A 20652-nucleotide genomic window follows, 5' to 3' on the forward strand; every position below is an offset into this window, starting at 1 on the left:
TACTACTCCCCAGGTTATTCACTTGGGCCAAAGAGCATGGCATTGAGTGGGTATATCACATCCCCTACCATGCACGAGCCCCTGGGAAAATCAATCAGTACAATGGGCTGTTAAAAACTACACTGAGAGCAATGGGTAGTAGAACTTTCAAACATTGGGATACACATTTACCAGAAGTCACCTGGTTAGTCAACCCTAGAGGATCTGCCAACAGGGCTGGCCCAGCCCAGTCAGAACTTTTACATATTGTAGAGGGGGACAAAGTTCCTGTGGTGCACAGGAATTTGCTGGGGAAGGCAGCCTGGGTTATTCCTGCTTCAGGTAAAGGCAAAACCACTCATGGGATTGCTTTTGCTCAGGGACCCAGATATACCTGGTGAGTAATGTGGGAAGATGTAGAAGCCCAATGTGTGCCTCAAGGGGATTTGATTTCAGGGGAAAACAGCCAATTAACTTAATTATATGCTGTTGCCTGCTGTGTCATACTTTTATAGCCCATCAACTAGGTGTCTTCAGGTCACCAGCGGCTGGCCCTGACTTCCCTCCAATCATCATCCCAACAGAGAATGAACTTTGATAGAACCAGATGAGTTCTGCAGTAAAGAAACGATCAGTATCAGCAGGGAAAAATCAAACACTGCACACAGACTCTCCTGCTCCGAAAGACTGTTACAAGGGATGGAACCTGACATCATGGACTGAATGGACTCAGCAGCATTATAGGGATTGGTCCATGAAGTAAGAAATTATCTCTTTCTCTCTGTCAGTGTGTGTATGCGGATATATATATATATATATATATATGTATGTAAGAGAGATGGTATACTGAAAATGTGGGATCTGAGCATGACGTGAATGGTATGGAATAAGGGGTGGATACTGTCCTGGATACTTTCTTAAGTGGATACTTTAGCAGCAGCAGTCAGGGAATTGCTTGAAAGAGTTCAGCACCGAGCCACAAAGGTGATGGAGTGGAACATCTCCCTTATGAGGAGAGGCTGAGGGAGCGGGGACTCTTTAGCTTGGAGAAGAGGAGACTGAGGGGTGACCTCATCAGTGTTTATGAATATGTAAAGGGTGGGTGTCAGGATGATGGAGCTAGGCTTTTTTCAGTGATATCCAGTGGTAGGACAAGGGACAATGGGTGTAAAATGGAGCATAGGAGGTTCCACATTAACATCAGGAAGAACTTCTTTACTGTAAGAGTGACAGAGCACTGGAACAGGTTGCCCAGGGGGGTTGTGGAGTCTCCTACATTGGAGATATTCAAGGCCCGCCTGGACAAGTTCCTGTGTGATGTATTCTAGGTTACCCAGCTCTTGCAGGGGGGTTGGACTAGATGACCTTTTGAGGTCCCTTCCAACCCTTGGGATTCTGTTATTCTTAGTAACTGGTGCAGCGCTTTGTTTTGACTTTCAGCCTGGGAACAGAGCTGATAACACCGATGTTTTTAGTAGTTGCTAAGTCATGTTTACTCTGACCAAGGACTCTGTGAGTCTCATGCCACGCCAGGGAGGAGGGGAGGCTGGGAGGAAGCAGAGACAGGTCACCTGACCCAAGAGTCAGATATACCAAATAGGTATTCCATGCCACAGCACGTCATGACTGGGAAGGCAACTGGGAGATATCCAGAAGAACAGGCTCTTCTGGGTGTGGCTTGTTTTGGCGGGTGGTATTGTATTCTCTTTCCTTGTTATTTCTCTTATCATTATCATTGGTGGTAGCAGGACTAATTTGTGTTACACCTTAGTTACTGGACTGTTCTTATCTCAACCCGTGGGAGTTACATTCCTTCAATTCTCCTCCCCATCCCTCTGGGTGGGGGGAAGAAAGTAAGAGGGGAGGGGTGAGAGTTTAATACTGTTAGGTTGGTAAGAGTCATGCAAGCCAAAGACATTTCTCGGCCCCTTGTTTCACAGCCACAGTTATTCAAGACAAAGCTGCCTCATGTATCTTCCCAGTGAGATCGTGTTGTGTCTGCTTTGCTCTGCCTCCTTCAAAGTAGAATAGTTTTTTGGTCCACAAATCCCTTATAGAGTCAGTGCTTAGAGCATCTGCAAGATTTCCACACATAAAGCAAGGTGCTGATGTAGCCCAGGAGTTTTAGGTCTCATATGAGAGATTTAAAAATTGGTTGGGAACTAGAAAACTGTTAATGCTTCAGACATCTGGCACTTTTCTGTGAATCCTCTGCAGTGAAAGACCTTGGTGTAGATGGGAACTGGAACACTGAATAACAAGTGCAAGGAAGTCTGTGGGACTCCAGCCCCTTTATGCATCCATAGGATCCCACATTAGAGAATGACTTTGTCTTTTGTCATACACAAGCACGAAATTCTCCTGTGAAAATGTAAGCCCCTGCAGTTAAATTATTGTTGTTCTGTCAGTGTCTGTTCCTGAGACACCATGATCAAGTTAGGAATGATGCAGGATATCCAATTCACTTTGTATTTCAAATAGGCTTACAAAAGTGTTTAGATCAGTGCATCTTTAAAGATAGGACAGAGTTGGAAATGTGAGTTTTAGCAATAAAAAGAATCTTCTTAAAAGATATTTTTCTTCTTAACAGTGAAAGGAAAAATGACTGTTTAGAATAGACAGAATACGACACTGAAGATCAAACTGAGCCTGGAAGGCTTAATAATTTTATTTATTTATTTTAATTTGTTTAGCCATTTTTCATAGGAGCATTCTTTTTTTTTGTTTGTTTTAATAAAAATCCTCCAAGTCAAATTCCTTACAATATTCACTGTTCTCCATTCCTTATGTTATACTGGGAAGAGTTGGAACTTTCAAGAATGTACTTCAACAATAAGTCAGTGGAGCAGACATTTAAACTTTTCTTCCTTGAAATAACCTCAAGACCTGCAGGTGGGGATTGTCTTGTAAATAGTAAAAGAGAACCCCTAGCTGAAAAATGTGACAGGAAATCTTCAGGAAAAATGCTGATTGGATTCTAATTTTAACCCATGATCTTTCAAAAGATAAAATGATAACTGTTAATGATGTAGGTCTACATAGGGACATCCTTGGTCTCCTCTAACCCACACTGTGTTTTAATTAAAATTAAAAACATATTAAAGAACAGTTTTGTCAAGGCTTTTACTGTTACCATGCAAGAGATCAGAATGAATATTCAAGGTCAATCTATTTTTCAAAACTTCTTACCTCTTAGTCCCAGAGAAAAATGACATCTATGTATCATGCTTCCGCTATTTAGGGATCTAGTTGGGATATTGTTCTGTACACGCTGTTATACACTGTAGTGACAAGATGAATTTTAGCCAATGCTGGCTGCCAGCCAACACATACCTTCCACGAGCAAAGTGCAGGACAATTGAAGAACAAACACCAAAGGATCACTGCTGAGAGAGAGGGAACAAAAATAGCCATAAAGCACTTGGAGAATACATTTCTTTGACATATTGGAGGATTATTGTTGCCTCCATTATTTTCTTTCCCTTAATGTCTTCCTCTGAAGGGGATCCCTTTTTCCCTCATCAGTATTTTTATGTTTTAGAGAAGTTTGAGTTTGGTGAGGAGGGAATTTTCTTTTAGAGGGCAGGAAAGACAGATTCTTCTATTATGAGAATTGAAGCAAGAGGACATTAGAGAGAAAGAGCTTTGGGAAGTGTGTTATGAAACGGAGCTTTTAATAAAATACTTGAATTGGGTGCTCTATATGCATATCATGCTGCAGAATGTTGTATAGAGAAATCATGTTGCACACATTTATGTATAAATACTGAAGCAAGGCCTGTAATTCTGCTCATCAAAATGAAAGCCCTTAAGAAGTCAGATGTCCTGTGCCATATGTGTCACCCCCATTGTTCTCCAAACAGGGCTGCATTACTAAACTGAATGCACAGTCACCTTATTAGTAATTTGGGCAACCTAAGTTGAATATTTAATATCCACAAATAATGCAACAATGCATTTTGTATTGCTATGTTTGCTCAGTAACAAAATCTAACAGAGATTAAACATTTACTACTTTGAAGTCTGTTTGTTAATAGATAAAAGGCTGTTGGAAAGGGAAGGTGAGAGTAAGCTGGGGAATTAGCTACTGGAGTTAAAGGATACACTAATGTACAAACATCATTTTCATTCTCATTCCCAAACCAAGCTGCTGATCACAATGTGCATTTTCCTTCCATACAGATCTGCTCAAATGCCCTTGTGTAGCAGGTGTGTATGTTTGCAAAGATCAAAACAATGGCATTTATTAAATCGCTGTCTACCCTGGATAGTCTTGTTTGTGGTGGTTTTTTTTCCCTCAGAATATATTTCTTTACTGAAGATTTGGTCACCTGTTTTATGTCTACAAGGTTGACTTTTTTACTTTCCCATGTAGTTATAAGGAGATTTTTTTAAAATAATTTTGTTGTTTGTGTACAGATTTACATATTACCTCTCTAATAGTAGCAGCAGAACTTAACAGAAATAAGCTCCTAGGCATATGGGCAACTATAGATGCATTTATTGATCTGAATCTTTCTAAAGGTAACATTCAAATTATTTTCTAAAACATGTTTCTTTACATCATTTGTATGTCAGGCCATCATCACCAGAAACAGCCTTTTTAACTTACATTTGTTTTGTAAAACAATTATTTATTCTGAGGGAAGAAAAGGCTATATTGCAGAGGTCAGACTTTTGTCATTTTCTTTTTTATGGACCAAGCCATTGGGGTATTATAATGGTATGTCAGCTAAGCACCTACATAGCTCTACAAGGTCAAACAGAGAGTTATACAGCAGGCATATTTTTACGTATGTATCTTGCGAGTGTTGGCCCAGTATGCTCTGACCCCACCTAATAAACCATTTTACTGCTTTACAATAACACGGGTTTGTGTTTCACAGGATATTTTCCTCCCCTTAAATGAATGCTAAATTCATAGGAATGTCAATAATAAAAATTTACTAAGTTCTTCCTGGGGTCACATAATGACATTGTTAGGATTCTTAATGTAGCTACTAGGTGAAAGAGCTGCCAGTACCACATAAAGAATGAGTTGTTCTCCTCCTGCCACAGGCTCAGCTGATTTACAACCACTTTGTGTTTGATGTTGGACAGGATAATTTCATCAGTCTCCAGCCCTTGTGATCATGTCCCAGAACGACTAGTCAGGTGAATCCCTAGCCAAAGATTGCTTGTCACCTGTAGGAAGTAGCTGTCTGCTATGAGTAGTCTTTACTCATAAATGTAATCATCTGTTTGTTATTCATTGAGCTATACTTCATGGTCTAGATGTAGTAGTGAGGATAATATACAAACACCTTGCAGGGAAAATGCTTTGAAACAACAGATGTGTCTGTTAAACCCCTTGTTTTTTACAGCTGGACAGCATCTTAAAATGGAAGTAACTAGCTTCCAAGTTCATCTCTGAAGGATACTTCAGAAAACCTGTCAAAACCTCTTCCCCTCCTCAAGTGATTCACTGCAGCAAATGGCCTGTAGTTAAAAACAACGATTTCTTAAAGGTCCAGTGCCAGCATTGTAGTGATTTAAGGCAGTCAGTGCAAGACTGGTATAAACCTTTGGTGTGCTTTTGTTTTGAAAGAATGTGTGATGTTGTGATTGAACCATCTGAGAGAACAGTATGATAATTCAGCCACATCTCTGGGGGGAAATTCTAATTTATTTTGGTTAAATTCCTTGAAATTGTGGAGAATGTGTCTATTTCTAAAAGTACAAGTGGTACATTTTCATCATATTCAGACATATGATTTGGCCTAAAATAACTAACACTCATCCATTTTTTTATATTCAGCTGGGATTAACCTGACATTTGTTCTTTTATTTTACAATAAATAAAAATCTGGTTTCAGCAGAAGAGCAGCTAGTAAGAATTCTGTAAAAGCATTATAAAATTGCCAAAAAGAAAAGTGGTGCTGTTATTAGGCCAATACTGCTGTAAGTGATAAATTAGAAAGGCAACATGAAGAGGCTGAAAAGTAGTGACAGCTACAATGAGTACATTTTCTCCTTTCTCAGTGTGAGATCACAGTGCAGGAATATATGAACTTTAAATCCATTTGTGAAATTTGTGTTCATTCCAGCTATCACTGTTGCAGGTGATGAGTACTCACAACCTGTTGTTTCTGCTTGGTGCTCATAAAAATACAAAGGATAAGTTCTAGTAACAAAAGATTAAATTATTCTGATAAATACCATCACACAGCTAATAGGGAATTCTGGATAGAATTTGCAATGTATTCTGGAATGTATCCTAGACGTGTAAGAATAAAGGCAGAGGACAGACATTTGAGTGCTTAAATTGTAGTTGGAAAACCAAGCAAGCTATTTCATATGCTTAATTACATTAATTTTGTCAGTATACTTCCAAGGTTTGAATACACAATATTTTTTCTCCTCAGGTTTATTTCTCAAGGTCTATTTTCACTGTTTCTTTAATTAAAATATTATAGATGTAGCTCTTAAAAAAATAAATTGAAATTTAATCTACAGTTTTAAACAACTCAAAATACAGAATGCAATGGATTGAGACTTCTGTTTTTTTTTTTTTGCCAGGAAGAAAGATGTCATTAACAAATCTTTGATCTACGATATATGTGAAACTTTGATTTTTGAAATCAGAGGATGTGAAGACTTGACACCTGGTGTAAGATAATTTTCTGATTTACTTTTTATTTGAATAAGCAAAGATGGAACTCAATAGACCCATACAAGAACAATTCAGTTTTTCTTCTACAGATCAAATTTTCAAAGCATATTCTGTTATTAAAACTTTTTATTATAATAATTTCAAAATCTCTTTTAAAAGACCTATATTTTAGAAATGTATAGAGAGAGACATTATCTGGTTTGTTTCTAAAACTGTTTATGTGTTCTCTTGAACTCTTAATTTTATTTCCCTGGCTTGACATTTCAATCTTTTCTCTTTATATCTAGAAGTTACTGTGTCTTGTGTCAGCTTAACATGACATAGAGCTTCTAGAGAAAATCTGTCCTACTGTGGCTGCCTTTTAGTGCTTATCCATGCTGCTGAGCAAAAAACTGAGAGTCACAGTGCAAGAATAAACATATTTCTTCTCATTCTTTTGACTTGAAAATGAAAATAAAATGTTATGTATGTTTTACTTACTAATGGGATATTTCCTGCCTGGTGTGTTTGTATTGCTAAAGGTCAGCACATGGACCTCGTTTTATTATCCAAAGGAGAAAATTATTCTCAGCTTCTCAGAAAGCTTACAGTAGACACCCAATGACTGACTCCTCCCTGACAGTTATAGCACTACCAGGGTCCGTAGTAATAAAGTTATTACATGAAAGAAGGATTTTCCATATATAAGAATTGAAAAAAGAGCTGTTGGCAATTGAGCAGCTCTTTCTAGCACTCTGTGTAGCTTGTCTCTTATATCTGGTTGCACAAACTGACTTGCACCATGAATATTCCCTGTTTGAACTTACAAATTGCTGCTCAACAAAAGCCATATCTTGTAGTTCACTCAACAGTCTTCCATGGAGGTGTTTTTAAAAAATGTTCAGTGTTGTTCTGCTGCAAACCTACCGAGAATGGTAAAGTTTTAATACTGGTGCTATTGTCTTATTCTCTTCCCTTCCCACACAGAGATTAATTTGTATTTCCATCTGAAATAATGTACACTTACAACTGTATTTTTCTAATTAGGATTCTTTTTCCCCACTCTTTTTTTCTTCCCACTTGGCTTTTCCTTTGAAGGCATATTTCTGTTTTTAACTCTGATATATGCTAATCTGCAATTCTTTCCCCCTTTTTTATTCTCTTCCTCACTCTCAACAGATATCACTTCACAGATTGCAATGTCCATTTTTCCAGGCAAATTTAGTATGTGATACCAGCTGGTTTTTTTTGCTGTTTCAGATGTTTTAGCTTAGTTTCTCAGCATCATTGTATGACAAAGAACTAATTCTACCCTAGAAGTGGGATGGGCAATATGGTAGTATAGGTTTTCTGGATCTTGTGATTTTTTTTCTAGATCCAGAAGATAGTTATTTTTTTTTAAATTAATATTGATTTAGGTAATACCAGGTAAAAAACTGAGCTCCTGTAAATAATAAGGACTATTGCTTTGACCATTCACAGAATCAGACAGAAAAAGAATCAGAAAATTACAAAATGTAAAGAAAGTGAGGTAAGTGGGGACCATGAAGAGTTTAAATGATGTAAGCTAAAATACTGTTTGCATGTGTCATTGATAAATACTGTATAAGTTATTTTGTGAAATTCATGCTAGGATAAGTGTTGTGTAATATATGCAGTACATAGGATACTTTCTTCTCATTATTAAAATCTTTCCATGGAAAATCTTGCTTTTCCTTACTTTTGAATTACAGTGTGGTTACCTCTGCAGAAAATCTTTGAGGAAAGGAGAATTAATTTCCAGCTCTAAACCTTGCAGCAGCAGTAAAATATCAGCAGAGTTAGGAGAGTGCTTATCTTAGATTTTCTTACTTGATTTTTGAACCTTTAAAAGATGTATTAGTCTAAATTTGTCATCTTGGCCTTAGTTGGTAGGCATCTATGAAGAGGCACTACATACCGATAAATGGTGATTCACCACATTCTAAGATAGGCCAGATGAATCATTTTTTGGAGGTGTGCATTGCTCCTGATGACTGTAGAAGTAATTTTGCATATTTAGTTCAACCACAGACACCTGCCTTTGAGATGGCTAGGTCAGGGTGGCCAAATTCCACTTTTTTGTGCCTGGTGCCTCTATTTCTTCCACATTTGCTGGGTGGCAAGAGAGACCAGTGGATATGCATGTCATAGAGCTGTGCAACAGATCAACCTTTTCCCAAGTTATAAGTTAATCACTAGGTGCTGGTGAGGGTTCCTCACAGAAGTGAGCTCTTCTACTTCAGCCCATGTGCTATGTCTGCAAATCCCAGAATCTGCAAATCCCAGAATCTGCTGTAATGCTTTGAGTGATCAGCAGTGTCTTGTGTTAGTAAAATAAGGATGATTTTCTCAGTTATTATCCATGAGATATGGTTCATAACCTCCCATACAACCAGTTTGTGAGTTTAAAAACTCACTTATCAATGAGATTTTGTGATTGCTTGAGTTATTTGAAATGCTGTTAGTATGCATAGCAACCAGCTTGTTTTAAATGTTTGCTGTGATGTTTAAAGTGAAAAAAACATGATTGATATGAAAAAGTGTACTGTAATGAGTGTGATTATATACATCTGATGAAGACATATTGAAAAATATTGAAACAATAATTAAATTCGTTTCTGCAGTGTGAATGTGTCTTTTTTGCACTGCTTACGAATTTTTACTATTCCATGCAAAGATTGATAAGAAAGATTTAAAAATTACTTTACTATATCTTTTTCTGGGCCTGTTCAGTGTAATAAAGTAACTCTGGTTCTCTGCATGTAAATTGTTTGGGTTTTCTTTGAATTCCTGTGCTATGCGCAATGCCTCCTTTTTCCAGTTTGCTTTGAGCAATGCATTGTGCTCTATACAGTAAAAAGCTAAGAATGAAAAATAGTTTTAAAACTAACAAACATTCAGCTGATGATGTAAACCCAGGGGTTTATGCATGATGGAAAGTTCATTTTTTTTGCCTGCTTGTGACTCCATTAGGATGTTATCACTTTAGCACTCACTAACATGCTCTGACTTGAAACTGTACAAATGTCTGCCTTGAATGTCAGCTAATATTTCTGAGATTGCTATTAAGATTTTTTTCCAGTGCTGTGAAAGAGGTAAAAATGCTGGACATAAAGCACTTTCTTGTTCAGAGGAGACAGAAACAGTTACTTGGGAGAAGGCTGGGAGTCAGTTTGCAGTGCCAGAGAATGTTGTGACAACACAGCTTTTAAGACCAGATTTTATATTGGCATATGAACAGATTTTGAGAAAAGTTGTCTGTGAGGACAAGGGGTGAATTAATCTTTTTTTTCCCAGGAAGTAAAATACTGTAGTTATTGTTGATACTGTTTTCCAGCTCTCAACGTATTATGGTTAAAAGCAATTTTCATAGTCATTGCACTTCCATTGTGCAGAAGGGGGTGGAAAGGCAGTCATGTTTAAGTACTGTCTCTGTGGTAGTATCATTGCTCTATCCCTGTCTTGATTCTGCTTTACCACCTTTATCTCCTCAAATTTCCAACACATCATCATGAACAGCTCTTGCTATCTATTGTTTTATGCCTAGAGGAGAAGACAAGGTCAGTACCAAATTCTTCCCTGGACCCCTTCTTCTACCCAAGCAGGGCAGAGCTGCACGAGTTGTGCTGCTTGGTGCTTCCATGGGAAGCAGGTAAGGAGACTGAAAGGGCAGCCAGCAGGCACCTCTACTTCCTTCAGAGAAACAATTCAGGAGCCCTAGGTGGTGACTTCAAAGACCCTTTATTCACTGCCCAGAGGAATGGATATTTTGTAATACAAAATGAATCAAATTTCAAAGCCTGCAAAGGTCAAAAGCAGCCTCTGGCCAAACAAGAGGAAGAAGCAGATGGGAATTACACCTCTCCATGAGAGGCCACTTTAACACAAACAGCCCCTGTGAAGTTGCACCTGCAAAGAGTTAACCACAAACCTCTACAGGGTCTGATGAATGAGAAGTGATCACTCACCCCTCAGACAAACAGGGATCAGAAAGGCTGGGCTGGTGCTGTTTCGCTTTACTTGCTTTGATTCTTTAAGCTTTTAGTTAATGCCACTTTAGGCTGCTTTGGTACTAACCTTGCTTGAGATAGGATTATGGGCAGCCATTTTCACTGCTTTCTAGGCTGGGGCAGACACTGTAGGTACAAAAAGCCCTGTGCGGTCGTAGTACTCCCTCTCCTGAAATAAGTCCAGGAGATGGAAAGTCTGGGAGAACTAACATAAGAACCTGTGACAGTTCAGCAGCCTTCTCTCCTCCCCAGATCAGTCCTCTGACTTGCAGCTAATATTATTTCTATTTTCTCTATGGAACAGAACAGACCATGTGATTTTCCAAAGGAATTGATTACAAAGTAACCTGCTGTCACTCATTGAAGCTCTTGCCACACTCGGTGGAATCCAATAGTTAAGGATAAGCACAGTCATGAAAAATTTCAAAATAAAGGGTTAAAGCAAGATTTTGGGTTGGCCTTCTTACTCAAGACCAATATGGCACTGATGTTTATACTATTAAACTCCTTATCATCAGAGTTCTAGACATTTCACACATTTTTGGGGAAAAAATATTCTTGATAACTTTTTCTGTTTTACATTTTTTTACTATCTTGTCACCAGAAAAAAAAACAAACAAACAAACAAAAAACCAAACCACAAAACACAAGAACCACAAACATTACAAGGGGTGAGTACAAGCTTCAGAAGAGAGAAAAATGACTCATAAAAATTTTCTAATGTAGCTTGTCCAGAATGAAAGGGGTGATTTTAAAGCCTGTTAACTTGCAGCTAACCAGTAATTGCTGCCTTTTGATTACTTAGGTCCCTTGACTTTAAAAGTAGATTTCCCATTTGTGTTAAGGAGAACTACTGGATCCAGAGCCTAAAAGCTTTGCTGGAGATCAGGAAAAACGATTTGGTGTTCCTGTATTTCTGAGAACAGTAGTTCTCTATGTGCAGGCCGTAGAAGAGGTCACCTTCTTGTTGGTGACAGATACAGAGGGCTTTGCAGCATGCCTGCAAGAAATTGAACAAGAACTTTGGCAAGGGCAAACGCCAAGTCCCGCATGTGAGACAGAGTAACTTCTTGCACTGATCCAGGTTGGGGTCTGCCTAGCTGGGGAGCTGCTCTGCTGGAAAGGCACAGGAGGTGTTGGTAGACAGCTGAACATGGTCTGTGATATCCTCTGGCATCAAGGAAGGTCAACAGCATCCTGGGCTGTAGTAACATGAGGAAAGACTATTATTATCCCCCTTTATTTTGCAATATATTTGACCACATATACAATACTGCATCCAGTTTTAGGCACCCAGTATAATTACAATATTGATAACATGGATCGAATTCAGTGGAGGGCCACCAAGACAGTCAGGGCTGGACACTTACCTATTGAGAAAAGGTGGAGGGAGCTGGGCTTGCTCAGCTCAGAGAACTGATGGCGTCAGGGGGCTGAGAGCAGCCTATGGGGAGGTTACTGGAAAGAGGGCCATGCTCCTCCCAGCGATGTATACTGAGAGGACAAGAGACACTAAATTGAATAGAGACATTCAGAGTTCATGTAGAGAAAGTTTTCACCATGAGGACACCCCAGCAGCAGCAGAAGGGTTTGCAGCCTCCATCCTTTGGGGATTTTAAAGACCAGATTGGATAAAGCCTGATGATCTGACATTCAAAGTGGCCCTGCTTTGAGCAGGAGGTTTAGTGAGAGACCTCCTGCCATCCCTTCCAGTCTCTACTTCGAGAGCATGTGATTATTACCAGCAGTGGAGCTGCTTGATGCTGGAGTCATTTCAGTGATCAGTGAAAGCCACATACTCACTTCTTGGCTAAAACATAATCTGAAAATTCCTGCATCCAAAACCCCTCACATTAAAATGGAATTTTAAAATAAGAAAAATGTGAAAACCAAGGGGAAAAACTAACAAACATGTAGCTTGAAATTACTTTGCTGAAGATAGCACCCTCCTTCACTTCAAAATAAGGGGCAAAAAAGAAAGCACAGCTGTCATCTGGACTAGGTTAAACAGAAGCAGCATTTTTGTTGTCCTGGACTGTGTCATGGCCTTCTATGTGAACAACTTCAGTGCCATTCCAGCTGCCACAGCAGGGTGCCTGCAGAGAGGAGAGAGAAACATTGCTTTGTAGCTACCACCTGCAAATCTCTCATTATTGGCAGGTACTTTGCAATGGAGTACTAGAACAAGATAATTGTTGAAGATAGAATTGGCAAAAGCAGTATATGGGAGACACATTCAATTGCACATGAGTATGGTAGGTGAACTATAAAAAAGCAGCCCTGCCATTACATGTTGAACAGCCGGCAACTCTGGATCTTCCATTTAGTTTACAGCAGAATGGACAAAAGGCTTGTAGTGTCAGCAGTAAATAGTTTAGGGACTGTATGACTTGTAAAGGTATTCTGGATGCCTTTATGAGCCATAGCTCAAACTTTTGTGGCAATAACAGTGAGGCATTACAAGTTTATTTGCAAGATTAAGTCTAAATGTCATCCCTAGAGTGCAGTATAAAAACTAATTAATTTTTTTATTCTTTATCATTGAGATCAACATTATCCACAGGAATGTGCATTTCTATGTGAACCTTGTGTAAGCCAGCTTGCATGGGAGGGGGACCAATTTTAGTTTTGAGATTCGTCAGTAGTGTTGCCCATCCTACTCGAATATTCGATTTATACCAAATATTTCACTAGCAAGTATAATGTTGCAGCCAGCCTTATAGAAGGAAAGCAAGTAATTCTATGAAAAACAAAATTACTACTTTTCATTACACAGTGTTTTGCTGTGAATTTGACTCTTACAGCTGCTCTGCCATATGGGTTCTTCAACATCTAATTTGAGAAGTGAGTTTACAGTGCAGTCTTCCTCTCATCAAGAGTACTGGTTGGGCTACTCAACCAGATATTGTAACAAACCTTCACTTCAAGTCACCGGTGTCTTTATACCTCAGCCCTTCTTTGGATTGCAATAGGTCTGTTCATCAATCTGATCATTCAGCATTGCTTCTTGAGAATGCCATTTGGTATGAGGTACAAATTCTGGCGTGAGAACCAGGACATGAAAGTTAGAGAGGGGCTGAAAAAGCAGTTGAATAGTGAAAAATATTTTACTGTGTCATAAAATCTGAGACGCAGAGTCTTTCACATGCAAAATTTTGGACAACATTCAAGTTTCATATCTCAGTCTTGGACCTTCTCCTTGATATTATTTTAGCAATAACGAATATTCTCTATGGAAGGATGTTACAAAGGGGGAGGGTTTGCTTTCTCACGTCATGAATGCCTGCTATGGAGCTGGGAGAAGACAGGCAATAGACTCATAAAACAAGGGAGCACACCGGCTTCATGCGTGGTGCAGGAGCCAGGAGAGGAGATGTACTGAAACTGTGGGACCTGAACACCAGGCACCAGTCATACAAGAACAATTTCTTCATTCTAGGCTCATCCATCATTTTTTTCCAAGAAAATACAGCCCTATGTAAAAAGTCTATGGTTTCCTCAGCCACTCTTTCTATATCTTCATCCTTTCTGAAAGTGCTACCACAATAGCAAATTTTCCACATGATGTGCACATGCTGTATGGGACAGTCTGCTCTGTTTTGCCTTGTTTTCCCTTTTATCCATTAAATCTGATTGATAGAAAGGTCCAACCTTTTTGTATGGGTAGTGAAAGCTCAGACATTTGGCATCCACTTACACTGTTCCATGGCTGCCTTTACCATGTGTCTGTTGAGCTAAAATACTCCACCCACATATTAAATCTATGGATTTAGGTCAGTGTTCAGTCAGGAGGTCCAATTTACCTACAAAATCAGCAAGTTTCTCCTGTGCTACTGGGAAGAGCAGACTTTTCCTCATCCCTTCAACACAGCACATTGAAGTAAAGCATGTTCTAAATTGCAGATAGGGTCTTATTCTAACCAAATTTGCAGATATAAAGGCATACACAGAGCCAGCGCTCCTGACCCACCACTTTTTGACTACACAGTCCTTAAAAGTTTTGGCACAGGAAAATTTATGGGCATTTTCTACCTACTACATATTTTCTGGATTGAATTTGCTTTGGATACAGAGATCCTAATTTCAGAGGAGGACAATGGTGTCTGCAGGTCTTCCATCCATTTCTGTGAAATGGCTCAGAGAAAAGTCAGCCTAAACAGAGCTTTCAAAGCTAACAGCTTTCCTGATTAACTCTTCTTATTATCCAACAGGCTGCATTTTCTAGGGGGAAAAAAATCTCAAAGATGGGAGAGAGTAAAACTGAAACAAACAAACAAAAAAAATCCTACTTTGAAATCCATCCCTTTGGCAGCTGTCCCTTTTTCATTTTGGCAGATGGAGAGTTGCTGGCAGGAATGGTGAGGTAGGGGTAAAAGACAAATGGTTCATCAAGAATCCTTTAACTAAGCTGATATTTCAACACAACGCATGCCAGCACTTTTCTTTGGCATATGCTTTATAAAAAGTACATGACAACCACATCAGCATTGCTAATATATTTGCATTACCTGGCTTATTATTCATCTCTCTTCGAATCAGACCCTAGACCTTCAGAAAAATAGCACATAGCAGAAGTCTACTTTTTCCCTAGCATTTATTCCCCTCAGTAAAAAATTGAAACTAATCTATGTTATCATGATTAAAAAATCCTCCAAAGCCTAGACTTTTAAAATTAATGTATTATTTATAAGAATACTATCTTATGCAATATTGATAATATGACTACTAACTTTCAAGAATATGGTGTATCCAACATTTCCACTCTTTGGATGAACCACTTCCTGAAAAATAAAAAAAAAAAAAAGAAATTCGTTAATATTAAACTAAACCACAAACTTGGTTTTGAAAGTAAATATTGGGGTTTATAATGTTTTTTGTCCTGAAAAACAGCCTTCAGGTTTCAGGAGCAAAAGTGGGTAGATCAAGATGTACTGATGAAAAAAAATACCTCAAATTCCATAAGAAAAAAAACAAACCCTACAACACAAACCCCACCAACCTGTAAGCTGCATTTAGTTTTCATTACATTTAATGGCAAAATTTATATTGACTTGAATGGGTCCAACACTACACATTACACACATGGCAATACATTAAGCCAGTAAATTTGAATTAAAAAAAAATAAAAGATCCACTAACATACTAAAGGTTAGGTTAATTTGTTCATTCATTAATTTCTTCATTTTCTTTCTTATTTTTCTTTCTTTCTTGCTAAGTACGACACTAATAGTCTCTGAACAAATTTTATTTCATGTTCCTAAATATCCCACAGGTAGCATTTCATCATATGCATCTCTTTTGCATCAGAGACTGCGGTTTCTAGGAGACAACCAGTAAGGACTTATCAATCACTAAATACTGTGTCATTGTGATGAAGAATGTATGACCAAAGCTGGTGGTCAAGAAGACCTCATCCAATATTTATGAATGAAATTTGCTAATGTTTACTTGTAGAAATTCCTTATAAATTGCATCTTGCTTGGAAACAGCAAGACACTGTAGACATCACAGGAAAGGTAATAACTGAAGGAAATGCAGTAAAATGCATGCAATATAGTGTACTATTTTCAGGCCAGAGATCTTCATTAGTTTACTACCTTTCTAACAGCCTACCTTCATTTCTCACCCCTGCTAATAGAAGATTAAAACTTCAAATGCAATGTTACAAACTTTACTTTCTGAAATGCTGATTATGACTTGAGGTTTTATTGCACAAAAAATATTTGTTTGTGATAAGAGACAAAAAAATTACAGGTTTGTATTCCCCCTCCCCCCCCCCCCCCCCCCCCTTTGAATTTATTCTAATGTTAGGATTTATTAATAGAAGGAAACTGAAATCTGAGAACCTAAAAAGGCAATATGGAAGAGCTCAACAAGCTATAAAAAGAATGAATAACAAACCATATATTTTTCCTGCCATGACAGGGTACTTCATAAAAACACCAGGGGATGGATGCAAACAATGTGCTGCTGAGAGTGACAATAAAACAGGGATGACAGCATAAAGAGAAGATGATGAATGTATTAACATAGGTAAGAGAATCAGATAAAAAATCACAGGGAATAGTAGAAAATTCACTCTAAGCATATCTTGAATAGTCTAACGGGAAACAGTGCTTGTTAGATACAGGTTTGTTAGGGAATGTAGTGACAATGGAAAGCGAGAGAATCTTTGAGTTTATATGGGGAGATTTATATTTATGCTTCTACATATATATTTATAGATATTTATACTAAATATATTTTTTGTTATCTGTTGTTATAAATTTATATAACCATATGATAAACTGTTTTTATTGTAGTTAACACCCTCTTTTGCGTGCCTTGCCTGTGCTATGTTCTTTTTTATCTTTTCAGAGGGTGAATTCTCTAAGAAGCTCAAACTCCTGTTAGAATTGTTGAAGCCTTCCTCCCTCCCTCCTTCCCTCCCTTCCTGCCTGCCTGCCTGCTTGCCTGCTTCCCTCCTTCCCTCCCTCGCTCCCTCCCTTCCTCTCTCCTTTCCTCACTTCTTTCTTTCCTCCCTTCTTCCCTCCTTCTGACACAGGGAATTTTGCTTTGCTGCGTTCTGCTTTGAAGCATCTGTGTTGAATTACCCCATTTTTATAGTTGACTTAAAGGTCCAATTTATCTTACCTCCAAGCATGACAGAGGAACAGGAAAACTGAATTTAGCAGGCTTCATATCGGGTCCTTATATGCAAATATTTCAATATAAATGTATTTTATTGCTTGTTAGCACTCTCATGTTTCACCTCTTATGGTCACTCAGTGTGGCTCTTTTAAAAACCTTTTTCTTCACGTCATTATTTTCCGTAGAGTAATATTAGAGATACAGAAATCCCTGATTGCCGTTTTCAAACTGGATGTCATGTATTCAGGGTATTTGATGCTGAATGGAGCACAGCAGCACTACGTAGAAATCTAGAAGAGCTAAAGAACACCAATTTCTTGTGATGCTGTAAGTAGCATTTAGAGGGGTTACTCAAAGAGGAAGAAAAAATTTCAGAACTGAATCTCACTGCACATGACAACACAGAAATTAGGCAAAATTTGCTGAGATGGTTTCAGGATTGCTAACCATTTTTCAGGTTTGTAGACTTTATATATATATATATATATATATATATATATATATATGTATATATATATACATACATATTTTTTTTTCCCACACAAGCAACATTTTCAGGATTATAGGTCAACATTTCAACATTCAGCGGCATTCATTTGTTAGCAGTGATTCAGTAGACAAAGCTTGCTTGATGAGTCGTCAGCGAAGGATATCATATTTACATAAAATTACTTTGCTGAAATGATCAGTTTAAAATAGATTAAAATAGGCATTAGTCACCTGTAAGAGTAAGCATGAGAAAAGGGAGTCTGAAAAACACTAGAATTTCTGAATTATGGTATGAATGGAAGTTTCAGACGACTAAACAGAAAGAATTATTTTACAAAATAAATTGTCTTAGAGGATTTTTTATTGACCTGTACAGGGAGTTGCCCTTTCCAACCCTAACCATACTATGATTCTATGATATGCTTCCTGCTTGAAAAGCATGTTAAACAAAGAGATCTCCAGTCTTTCAAAACTCTCACAGCTCTATAAATAGCTCTATGTAAAATGTACAGTATGTATAAACAGCATGACAAAGATTTTCTGACAGGATTTTCTCGCAGTAAAAGTAAAGTCAAAACATCCCATTGATGGTAGCTATTTTGAAGAATTCCTAAGAATACAAGAGCTGGCAAACTCTCCGTAAGTAAGAGTGAGTATAAACAATGAGCTTTTATAAGTTTGTAGCAAGATCCAAATGCAGCTTGAATGGACCTCAGGCAAGAAGTGACTGCTCAGCATTTTGTAAAGCCTCAGCTAAGGGAACCACAGAAAAAATCCCAAACTGTTCCCTCAGTAAAAGTATCTTCCAGCAACATTTTTGAGATTTCACCATCTGGGTCCTGCAGCCATCAATCATACTCAATGTCTCACTCCAGCTGTTCTTCAAGGCTGGTCAAGGTAGACCACTTGAGAGAAAATGAAACAGGAAAATTGAGAGAGGACAAGCAGCTGTTGAAAGCTCAAGTCGGCAGGCAAGGAACTCCCAAGTATTAAATGACACACAGTTGCTTCACTAGTCTGCAGAATTCAGATTGCCCACTTGCATGTCTGAAAAAAAAATCAGTTTTCTATAGTATATACTGATATTTTATTTTGCTATTCTGTTTTAGTGGATTTGGGGTTGTTTCCTAAATACATGCATAAGTCTCTTCACTTCTGTGGGAAAATAATTCACAAAAAACAGGTCTATAAGTCTATTTTCTACAGTGCTATTTGTATTTGCTCTAGTCATTGGCTTTTACCATGACAAGAACTTGTTAAAATTTAGTCACTTGTAGCAGTGATAGATTGAGGCTAGAGCCTAGCTGAAAAAGTTCATCTCCCACCTGGCTGAAAACTAGGATCATTCAAATATGTGTAGTTGGAAATATTTCTGTGTAAAAGAAGATAAATAGTAGCTTAGAATCATAGAATCATAGAATAGTTAGGGTTGGAAAGGACCTCAAGATCATCTAGTTCCAACCCCCCTGCCATGGGCAGGGACACCTCACACTAAACCATATCATCCAAGGTTTCATCCAACCTGGCCTTGAACACTGCCAGGGATGGAGCATTCACAACCTCCCTGGGAAACCCATTCCAGTACCTCACCACCCTAACAATAAAGAATTTCTTCCTTAGATCCAATCTAAACCTCTGCTGTTTAAGTTTCAACCTGTTATCCCTTGTCCTATCACTACAGTCCCTAATGAATAGTCCCTCACCAGCACCCCTGTAGGCCCCCTTCAAATACTGGAAGACTGCTATAAGGTCTCCATGCTGCCTTCTCTTCCCCAGCTGAACAGCCCTAACTTTCTCAGCCTGTCTTCATAAGGGAGGTGCTCCAGTCCCCTGATCATCCTCGTGGCCGTCCTCTGGACTTGTTCTAACAGTTCCATGTCCTTTTTATGTTGAGGACACCAGAACTGCACACAATACTCCAAGTGAGGTCTCACGAGTGCAGAGTAGAGGGGCAGGATCACCTCCTTCAACCTGCTGGTCACACTCCTCTTGATGCAGCCCAGGATGCGGTTGGCTTTCTGCGCTGTAAGTGCACACTGCTGGCTCATGTTCATTTTCTTATTGACTAACACCCCCAAGTCCTTCTCCTCAGGACTACCATGAATTTTCTTTTTGCCCAACCTGTAGCTATGCCTGAGATTGCTCTGACCCAGGTGTAGGACCTTGCACTTGGCATGGTTAAACTTCATCAGGTTGGCATCAGCCCACCTCACAAGTGTGTCAAGGTTCCTCTGGATGGCATTCATTCCCTCCAGCGTATCAACAGAACCACACAGCTTGGTGTCATCAGCAAACTTGCTGAGGGCACACTCAATCCCACTCTCCATGTGATCGACAAAGATGTTAAACAAGACCGGTCCTAACAGCAATACCTGAGGGACACCACTCATTACTGGCCTCCAGCCAGACATTGAACAGTTGGCTTTTTGGGCAGTGAGTGCACACTGAAGCCAGCTCATGTTAAGTTTCTCATCAACCAACACCCCCAAGGACACCCCCAAGTCCTTCTCTACAGGTCTGCTCTGAATCTCTTCCCCATGCTGTGATGTGTTGTTGACCACAACACTTTGTGTGCAGCCACCCAGCCAGTTCTTTATCCACTGAGTGGTCCACCTTTCAAATTGATGACTCTCCAGTTTAGACACAAGGATGTCATGTGGGACAGTGTCGAACGCTTTGCACAAGTCCAGGTAGATGACGTCAACTGCTCTACCCATGTCCATCAGTTCTGTAACCCCATCATAGAAGGCCCCCAAATTGGTCAGGCAGGATTTCCCCCTAGTAAAGCCATGCTGGCTGTCACCAAGCACCTTGTTGTTTTTCATGTGACCTAGCATGCCTCCCAGGAGAATCTGCTCCAAGATTTTGCCAGGCACAGAGGTGAGACTGACT

Source organism: Melopsittacus undulatus, chromosome 1 (assembly GCF_012275295.1).
Source record: "Melopsittacus undulatus isolate bMelUnd1 chromosome 1, bMelUnd1.mat.Z, whole genome shotgun sequence".
NCBI lineage: Eukaryota > Metazoa > Chordata > Aves > Psittaciformes > Psittaculidae > Melopsittacus > Melopsittacus undulatus.